Source organism: Limulus polyphemus, unplaced genomic scaffold (genome assembly GCF_000517525.1).
Source record: "Limulus polyphemus unplaced genomic scaffold, Limulus_polyphemus-2.1.2 Scaffold360, whole genome shotgun sequence".
In the NCBI taxonomy this organism is placed as follows: domain Eukaryota; kingdom Metazoa; phylum Arthropoda; class Merostomata; order Xiphosura; family Limulidae; genus Limulus; species Limulus polyphemus.
In genome coordinates, this window is record NW_013665970.1 from 397,929 (window position 1) to 411,077 (window position 13,149).

A 13,149-nucleotide genomic window follows, 5' to 3' on the forward strand; every position below is an offset into this window, starting at 1 on the left:
CTTACACTGCTAAATTAGGGACGGCTAGCACAGATAGCCTTCGTGTAGCTTTGCGCGAAATCCGTAACAAACAAACAAACTGTCATCACGAAATACATCTGCCGCTAGAGGGTGCTATAGAGATTGGATGCTACGAACTTGGCAGAGTGGCAAAGTTTTTGTAACAAAGAGACGAGCAGATGTAATAAGATGAAGGTGTTATACGATTATTAGGGGGGTGGAGTGGACGAATAAAAAACAAAACCTATAGAGTATGATTGTTATAAAATGATTGAAAAAAGAAACCATAGTCCTTAACACAACCATATTTACACAATGCACTACCGTATAAATCATGTTGATATGATTCAGATTCTTCAGAGCCAATGAGAAAGACAAATTTCTTAAAACACAGTATTAACAACGAAAAGAAAAACAGTACGATATTCCCCAAAATGCATCTATTAAAGTATTGAAATAACTAACAAAAAGTTCTTTTTAAGTTAAATAAAGAAAGTTGGGAACGAAAGCAATAAATATTCGAAAAGTCTAGAATGTAAAAGTGTAAAAAAAAAAAAAGAAGAAACATTTTGTGAAAAAGTTGATAAGGAAAGTTATAGAAGGACAGATAAAATAACAGTTAAGTCACACATAGTGGAAAAGAGAGAGAGAGAATGCGGAATCAGAACCACAGATGTGATAAAGACAGAGGGGGGAGGTTAAAAGGGAAAGCGGTAGAATTCATGGTCTATATGCTAAGACAAATGAATTTTCTGTCATGAGTTGTAATTAATTCGACAGAGTTCTTGATTCATTACAAGGATCTAAGAGTATTTCATTTGAGTCATTATTAATTGCTTCCAAAGATGAATTTTATTTCCACTGCCCTCCAGCATTAAAACCTGACAACGATGATTCATCATCGTCGTCGTTTCAGTAACGCTGTCTAACTTCGTGTCTCAACTGTTTAATTGTTTTCCGCTGAGCTTGCGGTAAGGTGTGGTGAACACTGCGTATAACTTAATATTTAACTTTGAAGGATCACACTTTGCATTATATAAATGTTTAGGTTTCTAGCCTTTTCATTTTCTTAATTCATTGGGGTATTTCAGAGAATAGTAAAAAGTCTGATAATGGTTTCCAGTACAAGACACACTGGCATCATTTTGCATCATATAAATGTTTAGGTTTCTAGCCTTTTCATTTTCTTAATTCATTGGGGTATTTCAGAGAATAGTAAAAAGTCTGATAATGGTTTCCAGTACAAGACACACTGGCATTACTTTTATAAATTATTAATTCTTAGTGGAATACATTTGTCAGTGAAGAATTAATTTATTACTACAGTGGTTTTGTAGCGTATCAGCGCAAGTTCGTGTTTTTGGACAGACAATTAATCTCAACAACAAATCTAAGTTTAATACATTAGAAAGTGTCTTTGTTTCCATGCGCCACACGGCCTCAACTTGGCTCTTTATGACAAGCATGTATGCACGCTTTTGAAGAGCAATTTTCGAATACAATATTCAAAAGTATTAGTAATATTTTAACCTGTAAGCCTAACAAAAACAGAAATATGAAACAGACCACAACTGTCGGTTAAGCTAAGTTCTTAGGGCAGATTAATCCCACACTAATTTGATGAATTGTATTTAAAATGTATTTGATTTAATTTCAGTAAATGAATATATTTAATTTTTGAATCAGTTTCGCCGTAAAACATCAGTTGTTAGACCTTAAAGTAAGATAAAAACTGATAAAATAATGGATAATAAGATATTACCAAACTAATTTTCTATTTGTTAAAATTTTTATTTCCTTTCCATGGACAGCTGAGTATGGCTATACTTGAATACCTGGAGTACTGAAACCATTGAAATTTCTGAAGTAGCGCCAAGGCGGTTTTTATATTTATTTCTTCTTGTTACACAGTATCTTAGTTCATTTATTTTTTTATTTACGGAAGTCTTGCTTGGTTTTTTTAAGCTATACAATGGGTTATCTGTGCTCTTCACACCGAGGGTATTATAACCCGATTTTTAGCGTTATAAGCTCTCAGAATTACAGTTGAGTCACCCGAGAAGAGGGTTTTATAGAAGCCACATTTAAAAGTATATTTTTTTCTTTTAGATTACAGTTGCTACGACACACCTAGATGCAATCTTTAACTGCTGACCACAGATAGGACAACCAACCAGCATCACCCGCTACCTAACGGCTACTGTTAACTAAATATGGGGTTGTTTGTCATAGTTATAACGACTCCACAGCTGAAAATGTGGAGTATAATCGTTAACATTCCGCAACTCAAACCTTGGACCTTTCGATCCAAAGTCTGAGGCGTAACCTACTGGGATATGCCTGGCCCAATTATAATTAGCACTAATATTAAAGCTTTAAAAAAAACAAAGTGTGTCTAAAATTATAAAATGACGCATTTTCAAGCAGGGTTCACATGTTATTTTTACTTGTCACAAAATAAAAGATAACCTAAAGCTTTTAATTCTTTACTTACAATAGAAGTGGGCACTTTAATCATATCAGTATTCAATGTAACTAGTGTTCTATCGAAAAGTTATGTTCAACTACAGGTGTATTTTCACTGTAAACTAATTTGGGTAGCACGTATGGTTGGTGTCAATGGTTTTAATTTCAGTTTAAATTTTCATTTGCATAGCACACAATTACTTCCGGTCTTCTAAAGCCAGTGATAGTGTGGAAGTCAAACGTTTGATGACTTTCAAATCTAGGAGGTGAAATTTACATTTGACCATCTCAGGTCACTCAACACCTTGACATGAAGCAGGGCATAAATATAGTCTCACAGTTTCATCCGGATTATAGAGACTTGTCCATTTGTAACCATATATGGCCCAGCAGAATGGCAAAATACTGAAACCTCTGTGATTTGATAATTTAACTTTAGACTTATTTAGTTGGTTAGGAAGCTCAGGACCAATTAGATGCTACAATTAAAGTATCTAATTTGGAATAAGTTCATTTCTATGTAGAAAACTAAATACACTCATATGCAATTTAAAACAGACAGCAGAAAAAGATCTACATAGTAAACCTGATTTTAAGTAACAGGCGGTGGCATTGGTTAGTAGAGCTTCAAAAGTTTAATTTATATATCTGGATATTCTTATATACATTTAAAGCCTAGAAAAACGGAATACAGGTTTTTCGGTGAATAGAGGGCACCACATTTTGAAAAAAAAAACATGAAAAAATTTACTTTTTATAGCTGGAGCTTTGCTGAACATACGCAACGTATGATCAGTGCTCTTTGTTGTAAAACAGAAAATATTTTTCCCAACAAAGACGCTATGAGTTCAAAACAAATTAAATAGTTACTTTCTAAATTAAATAAATGTTTGGCCTACATACAAGAGCGTTAATACATTTAGAAACTTCTGAAGTTTGAGAATTTTATGATAGACAACAAATTTTAGACCACCAGAGAGCGCCATAAATACAAATAAACTAATTATGAAATATCACTCATAAGGCTCGTAGCAGCAAATCTATTCATCAGCCAAAGTCTCTGTATCGTAGGGAAAACGAGCTACTACAAACTTTTAAAATTAGACAGAAAAACGATCTTGAGAAAAATTGAAAATAAAACCAAGCACGGCAATTGCAAGTCTCACATTATAACACTTCTTACGTTACTTACAAATAACGGGTAGAATTAAATTTAAAGTATAGAATATATAGCTCAGAGAATGTGTAAAACACGGTATTAAAGAAAAAACTATATAGACATTCGCATCATTAATTTCATGTCTTTAACCACCGGTGGTTCAGTGGTAAACTGGCAGGATTATAATGTTACAAATCAGGGTTCGATGCGTTTAGTTTTGCGCATGAAAATAAAGAAAATTTCCTTTTATTCTTCAAAATAGGTGTTCCATCACAGATACAAAGAGAAAAATAAGTACTCAAGAACTCGCATGTAACACATTAAATCATAAAATCTTTGTGCACTAGAATCAAGAGACAAGTTTAACATAGGGGAAATTGTATTACGATAAGTACCTGGAATTACAAACCGTATTACCCATTTAAATAGCCGTGTACAAGGTTTAAAAACACGAAATGCATCTAATTTCGTTTGTGTTTTCGTTATTTATCTGTCCGACGAAAAATTGTTCAAACAGATAGGTGTAAAATATAAAGAAGGTACAATGTTGTAACATCAAGCCCTTATGATACCAACACAACTGTGACGATTAACTGTCTTACCGAAGTGATGACAGCTTTGATACATGTGTAGCGGCCTAAAGCCAAGTGTCACCAAACAAAGTCAAGCATTTCCTAGACCTGAAGCAATATTTAAGGGAAGCAGCGACGTGAAATGTCATCCGGCACTTCCAATGGCTTAGTATCTCTTTGGCACATCACAGTCATCAATTGTGGACACGATGACAAGCCTGACATCCCTGCTTGTTCCTGAGCTATTTGTTAGAAAGAGAAGTAATAGAGTTCTCAAAGTGGCCCTTCTGCCCTCTAGATTGCAATAGAAAGTACACTGAAAAGTTCCTATCCATAACGGATGTCCTTCAAGTCTGCGTATATAACTTTTTTGAATGTCTTTAGGCTAAATTTCAGTTTTAGTTTTTTGTTTTGTTTTGTTTTGTTTTTTACACAATTCTGATTCTATTCATAGATGTTAAACATTAATGAGGTGTACCTTGAACAGAGTCAATATTTGAGGGATCCCACCTTTCTCATTACTGACTGAGTTTGAATTATCAGTCCCACCCCCGGTCTTTGTTAATCAAACACAAAATCAATTTCCAACTATATTATCATTGTCGTTTTAAGAAAAATTACGTAACAGTCAGGGATAAAGAATTTAGTTCAAAAGTTATTGCTAAAAAAATTTTAAATTTACCAATACATCCAATGTCTATTTCCACACTTATCATCTTAAACCTACGAACATTACTGAATCACCCCCTATTATGGGAGCTTTTAAAATGCTTACTCGGAATTTCGAATATATATATTGATGCAAAGAAAGCTCTTTTCACTTGTTTTTTTTTGTCACAAGATCGCACCTTAAAGTAAAATAAAAAAATGAACGTTTTACAAGTTAACTTTCTTTCTCGCATGTTCAAGAAACGACCGAAGTTAATACTTGCAAAAAGGGTTTTTTTCTATAGCGGTTTGTAGAAGTATACGAGAAGACACAAAATTAGTTCCACATTTCCGGTATTCTTTTTTAACACAGTGATTATTTATCTTGAACTTCCTGCATAGGAGTTCTTGTTACAGGATTACAAGAAAACAGCCTTTCATTGCGACAAAAATAAGAACAACAACAAGAAGAATGTAACAATTGAACTCCTAAGAATTGTAATAATAATAGCACTGGGTGAAGGGTGTTTTCTTTTGTTTGTGTGTTGTTCTCTACTTGTTTCATAGAGTTTTTTATCCACCAGTTAGAACCTAAACACCATATCTCTAAAAGCTAAATCAATGAACCAGTTCATTCGAGAATACCTATCGTAAAAGTATATCATTTTACGTGCAGACTTACCAAGTACGTTTACTCATGTAGTAACAGTAAAAACGTTACGTTCGTATACTAACTACGTACATTCGTACAGTAATAACGTAACTTTCGTATGTGATCAACGTTAAGTTCATATACTAACAATGCTACTCAGACTGAATCGTAAAGTAATAAAGAAATATGCGCCGGCTGTAACAGGATTGAACTTATAATTGTAAACTCATTTTAGGCCTTCCAAGTGTTAAGGTTCGTACGTTTTACTTCATCCTTTCAAGTACTTTTGAACTCCCGTATATCTCTTTGGTTGTGCTTTACTGTCTATTCATCCTCCCTTGTACACTCCCCCTCCCACTATATATTCCCTTCCCCTTGCCTCTTGACGTTTCTAATCAAGTAAAGTGAAGTAGATATACACGCAACTGCCGGGTCTTTGACTAGACGCTTTCTAACCCATTAATTCATATAACACGTGTTCAACAAAGCTTTCCAAGGATTTCCATCAACTTTTCCATACACCTTTTACCAATGTACACAGAGAGGAAGATGATAGACAGAATAGAGAAAGGGTCGGAGAGTACGATCGAGAGAGAAAGAACAGGGAGATAAATGACCTATTATAACGCCTTTGTCTGCTTCTGTTAAAAATCGACAAAATTCTAATATATATTAGACTTTCTAAAGAATAAAAGAACGCCGGCAGAAAGGGTGGAAGACAAGTCATTAATCATGGAATGAGAAACAAGTCGCAATCTCCACAACATCAATCAAGCATCTACTACTGTGAAAGGCTGACTATATTTTTATGGATATATTACCACTCGTACTTATACTTCCGAGTGAACATGCTTTTTTTTTATCAAAGTGAAAAGCTCTCTGAAAACTTTATACTTTAGAGCTCGTGGTTAATTTTATTGTCAACTACAATCGTGGATACTCAGGGGATACAGCCTTATATGAGTTTTCATATGACAACGCTACGAAACTACTCGTATGGTCGGAATTCTGTCATTCTTGTCTAATTCTGGGGCATAGTGATGGCGTACGTTAGAAAACCTGATGTGTTGAATGATAAATAAAACAATACAATTTGAAAGAGTTAGAACGATGGGAGAGCACTGATCTTTTATTAGCAATTTCCTAACAGACTTTATAGTCTGTAAAACAACTTATGTTAACAACTCTAATAATTGTGTTAATACCTTAATAAAATACTTTTCCCGTGTATTTGCAACGATGTTTTAAAGCTCTAATATGATGTATATCCTAATTAGCCAACCCTTATACACATTTCAAGACAATTGTCTACATATATTAATAACTTTGAGTAGTAAATTTGATACTATAACATCCAAACATACACACACATATATACATAATGGTAACTTACAATTGTATATTGTAGCCTTCAAGCACAAATATCATATTTTAGTTCAACAATATGTACCATAGTAGTCTAATATTCCAGAACAATATCTCCTGTACATTTCGTTTATTCAACAATATGTACCATAGTAGTCTAATATTCCAGAACAATATCTCCTGTACATTTCGTTTATTCAACAATATGTACCATAGTAGTCTAATATTCCAGAACAATATCTCCTGTACATTTCGTTTATTCAGCAGGCTAAACACTGTCTTATAATTACGTCATGTATGATATAAATTATTAGAATGAGTTGAAGTTATGTCTCTTAGGATAGTTTGAGTCCTTAATAGAAGTTGTTTGGTGATTTTGCTTGGTCAAGAGGAACCTCTGTTAAGAGAGGATTGTGAGAACTCTCCGGTAAGAAAGGAATTAAGAAATACCTTCGATAGAGAAAGGATTAAGAGAACTCTCCGGTAAAGAAGGGGTTAAGAAGTACCTTCGATAAGGAGAGGATTGTGAGAACTCTCCGGTAAGGAAGAAGTTAAAAAGTACTTCGTTAAGGAGAGGATTACGAGAACTCTCCGGTAAGAAAGGAATTAAGAAATACCTTCGATAGAGAAAGGATTAAGAGAACTCTCTGGTAAAGAAGGGGTTAAGAAATACCTTCGATAGAGAAAGGATTAAGCAAACTCTCCGGTAAAGAAGGGGTTAAGAAGTACCTTCGATAAGGAGAGGATTATGAGAACTCTCCGGTAAGGATGTGGTTAAAAAGTACCTTCGATAAAGAGAGGATTACAAGAATTCTCCGGTAAGGAAGGGGTTAAGGAGAAACTTCGATAAGGAGAGGATTACGAAAACTCTATGGTAAGGAAGGGGTTAAGGAGAAACTTCGATAAGGAGAGGATTACGAGAACTCTCCGGTAAGAAAGGAATTAAGAAATACCTTCGATAGAGAAAGGATTAAGAGAACTCTCCGGTAAAGAAGGGGTTAAGAAGTAGTTTCGATAAGGAGAGGATTATGAAAACTCTCCGGTAAGGATGTGGTTAAAAAGTACCTTCGATAAAGAGAGGATTACAAGAATTCTCCGGTAAGGAAGGGGTTAAGGAGAAACTTCGATAAGGAGAGGATTACGAGAACTCTCCGGTAAGAAAGGAATTAAGAAGTATACCTTCGATAAAGAAATTATCAAGAGAACTCTCCGGCAAGGAAGGTGTTAAGAAGTACCTTTGATAAGGAGAGGATTAAGATGCACTCAAACGCAACAAAATTATCTTTCTATGGAAAAAAAAGAAAATATAGAGTTTTTCATTTCACATTTTCTATGTTATATACGTGAGTATTGTTACATAAGTCAGATATTATATACATTATTAACATGTAAACTCTCTATTCGAATCTCCTAATCACTCTATCTTCCTCGCACTAAACATTCTGTTTGCATGTTAAGAAGAAAAAAAAAGACTTTTTGGTTTTACATATATATATATTACTTTCTTTCTTTACACACTATGCTTTCTTGTGATCCTGTTTGTTTTCAGTTCTAGTCTTTAACTCACTGTGTATTCTACAGTTAAAAGAAAAAAAATGTTTTTGTTTTTTAACTGAGTTTTATGTGACTACTTGTCATCTTACCAGGTCAAACTGGGGTTTTCTGTTCCTGCACTCTCTAGAACGTTCCAAATTGTAAGATTAATAATAATAAAAAATGTCCCAAAATCTCCTTGGAAACCGAACGCCATCCAAAATATATATATATATAAACGAAAAACATCCAAACTGAAGATTGGATAAGATTCTCTAACAAACCACGTGTTTACTTGGACAAAGAATGGACTCGAGTTTCAGACAAACGGTCGCGCTGCTGTTTACATTAGGAAGAGGCGCCGAGCTGGAACATGGATGGTCAATTTCCATCGACCACGATGATATTTGTTGAATGACCTGGTTATTTCAAGGGAAGGACACGCTGTTCGATAGATGGATAGATTGACTTACGTTCATGTATGTATACGATGATGTGAAGAATTTGAACTCAGTTTATTTCGTCTGATTGTAATGTGTTTACTTACCTAAACATAATATATTCATCTCTGAATAAACCGCCTCCACATCATATACAAAACACAAGGAGACTGAACCGTAGGCGTATCAAAAATTTAACAGATAGAGCGAAGATAGCTACAAAAATGTCTCGCAGACTTCCCACTGAACTGTTGGATTTCGCGCGTTTTGGCAAATAATTCTAGTTTTATGAATGCATCTCGACGTTCTCACGAGAGTGCCTTTCACTCACAGCATGTGAGTAAATTACCTGTTTGGGATTATAAAAACAATTACCTATGTTATAGTAGGCACTGAAATGTACAACCGTTAACCATTCATAGCCTTAACATGTTAAAAGCAGAACTATTAACTTCAGCGCAAAAGTTTGAGTGCAGTATCTATTGTTTAAACATTCATAAAGCAATGGCCCCAAGGACCTCATCAGGCCCTCTAAAGTCTGATTCGTGATCTGCACTCTGATCAGTCAGATCTGCAAGAGTAAGCAAAACAGTATCTGAGGGACGATGTAGTCCATAACAAGCACAGACTCGGTTATTGACTTATGGTCATCATCTGAAATGGGCAAGTGTGCAAAATAATTGGGGACTACCGGTATAAAGCGTAGTTTTGTTGTAACGTAGTGGTATGGATTTCATAAAGTCACATAGCAATGTAACAGCAAACAAATGTAAGAATGGGAGATTCAAAACAATCTTTCAAGTTTATGAAACAGAGTAATTTTTATTTGTTAGTTTTTAGCATAAATCTACCCAATTGGCTATACTCCCCTTTCCGCCCGCGTGAAATTGAATCCCAGATTTTAGGATTATAAGTGCTAAAAACTATCGCTGATCCATCAAAGGACACAAATGAATAATATATTACTCTAAACATCTTAATATTTATGCAACAGAAGCACATGTTAATCTAAGCATTGCTATCGTTATGTAACGAAAAAAAAGTGGCCGTTAAAAACTGTAAAACGTTATTCAGATATTAGAAGTCGAAATAAATTAGTAAGGATATAAGTCTGCCAAACGTAGTAACAGACGAAAGTAATGAGCACATCTCGAGAAAGTAATAACGTAATAGAAAAGGATAGTAATGCAAGACTCCCAAACGATAGGAGAAGAGATAATGCAGATATTTTGATTCCGGTGAAAACGTGCTTACTTCAGATATTCGGAGTTTGATGTCATGAACTGGTACATAAGGGTCAACTTATGATGTTAGTAACTTATGAACTATGTTTCATTAAACGAGAGATAATTGAAAAATAATAATATTAAATATTTTCTCTGCAACTTTTTCCCACACTTTACCTATGTAATAACTTTTTATTCAAAAAAAGAAGTCATTTATACAAAACACAACATAGTGTTTGAGTCAGTTAAGTTGAAGTAAGTCGCTGGCTCAAAACATTAAGAATAGAATGATATTACATCTCAATCCTTTGAGTAATTAAGTGGAGAGAGTTAATTCTGTGTAAAACATTTCCAAGCGTATTGTATTAAATATGCAGAAAATATAAATACTAAATGCCAATCAATATCTATTTAAGCCTTTCAGTATACATATGCGTTTTACTCTTTAGATTTGTAGTAAGTAATGCCTCATTTTGTTGATATCTTACACAGGCGTGTAAATTTAACGTGTTAATATTCTCGGTTCGTCTTAGTGAACGTAAGGTAGGACTGACTAACTAAAAACCCATAGGATCCACTTGGTGTTATTAGGTCATTTGCCATAGTTGTTTGACTGCAGAAAAAAAAATACTCTACGATACAGCAGTGAATTAATTACAAAGTTTTCTACGTATAGAAAGGCATATCCAATCTCAGAAAGACTTTGATGGATGTACCGTAAATCATTTCAAAGTGATTGATATTTCGAAAAGTACAGACAGACAGCGTGTCAGTAAATTAATTAGAGTTTCATATAGAATTGTATGATATAGCCTTAGCTATTGGCGCTTATGACATACATCTTCATGTATTTATAGCCTTCACGTCCAGTTCCTGTCAGTTCTGTTTTCCATTATCTTAATAGGTATATATATATATAAGTAAGCATAATCTAAGTTGACCTTTGTGTCGTACTAAGGTTTATAATACTTGTGAGTTTTCTACAGCTATATGTTATTAAAATCGTATTAGGCTTATCGCAGAATTAACTCGTACTTTATTAGCAGTAAAATTCCGCCTTTATATACATAAACATGCAAAACACAACAACGACAAAAAAAAACATTCTGCCATAATAACAAAAATTTATTAAGCAGTACCAACTTTTGCGTTGCGTATGATTGGACGTTAAAGTTAGCTTGACGTTACAGCGGTGGCACAATTTAAAAGTTTATTAACTTCAAGTCAGTATATTCAAAGTTTCAGGAGTTTGGCTTTCTGTCAATGTTAACGTTCCACGTTCTTCTGCTTGACGTGGGCCTAATCTGTGGTTCAACCATCTACAATACGTAAAGTATGTGTCAAATACGTTAACCAAACATATGTTGTTGTTTTTTCTCAACTTCAGTTCGAAGGCTTGTGAGTATTTTTCAACCAGTTTTGTGAATCGGTATTCTATTTTTAATTTTAGAGTGTATTATAAGTAAACAGTAAAATTATGTCATCTATCACAAGGAATATTCAAACTATATGCAACAAATATAAACAAAATAATACGAAAATTGCCTAGAAAAATACCTTTTGACAATATTATGAATAGAGATATACCTAGTCAGTGAAATAATTCAACGTTCTAGGATTTTGTTTTCCACTGATGCATGTGATTGTAATAATTGTATTGAAAAACTGAATAAAATTGGCCTTCAAATATTTCACCGACTTGAAGTTAAATACTATATTTATTTCTTTATTTACTGAAACAACATGTGACAAATTGGTTTTATGACTTCCACAGATGTCGCTCTAAGTATGATGTAACATGACAGATGATAACAGGAGGATTTGGTCAGCCACTATATGTTAGGCTCAAGACGAAGTGGCCCAAGCTTGGGCTAGTGGTTAACGCACTGGAATAATGATCAGGGATCTCGGATTCGAGACGTGGTACTACTAAACATACTTCACACTTTCAACAATGGGTGCGTTATCAAATTAACAACCAGTCCCCTACTTGGCTAATAGAAGCCACTTCGGGAGTGGGTATTAACGACTAGTTTATTTACCTTTAATCTACAGTTCATAATTAGGTAGGGCTATGACTGAGCCATAAGGGTCTCTGACCTGCCCGTTTAACCCGTTACGTGCATAAGGTGTCATTTAGATGAACAAACAAACTTAACACAAATCATAAAAAAAGACGAAGTTAGCTCGATCCTGAACAGTTTAATATATTGAGATACGAAACAAATATATACTATGCATGTAGTCCCAAAATATGTCACACTGTCGCCACATTGGTTTTGACTGTCTCCCAGGGTGTTAAGAAACCGCGTTTCAGGACTCTCAAACAGACATACCTCACGAAGAGGATGTTACTTGTTTTATTAATATCTGGTATTGAAACAATTAAGACTTCGTACCTTGACCATTTCAGATACTTATAAATTCTAAAAAGCAACACAAAAACAAAAAATTCAATAAATTACCAAATATAAAATTAATTGAAATGAGAGTCGCCCCCCACCCAGTGGCTCAGCGGAAAAGTTGAGAATGTATAACGCTTAAATTCTGGGTTCAATCCCTGTGGTGGGTGCAACACAGATAAGTCATTGTATAGCTTTAAGTATAAAAACAAACTCAAAATATCTCCCGGTGGCTCAGCGGCAGTCTAGAGGGCATTTAACGCTAAAAGTTGGGGTTCAATCCCTATGGTGGGTTCAGTACAGATAGGCCATTGTGTAGTTTTGAGCATAACAGAAAACAAACAATATGCATGAGTCATACTGTATCATTGCAGTATGAAGTTGCTGATTAAAGTGGAGTACCCTTCAACCAAAATAAATACACTACCGATCCATGTCTTGAAAAGTTTATCATTCTCGCACAATTAAATTTAATTATAGCTTACATTAGCATACTTTTGTTTTTTATTGTAATTTGTTTTAACTTAAGCTCATTGCCCGTGAACTTGTTTTACAACCATGTATTATTTTAACTTAAGTCTATTGCCCGTGAACTGGTTTTACAACCATGTATTATTTTAACTTAAGTCTATTGCCCGTGAACTGGTTTTACAACCATGTATTATTTTAACTTAAGTCTACTGCCC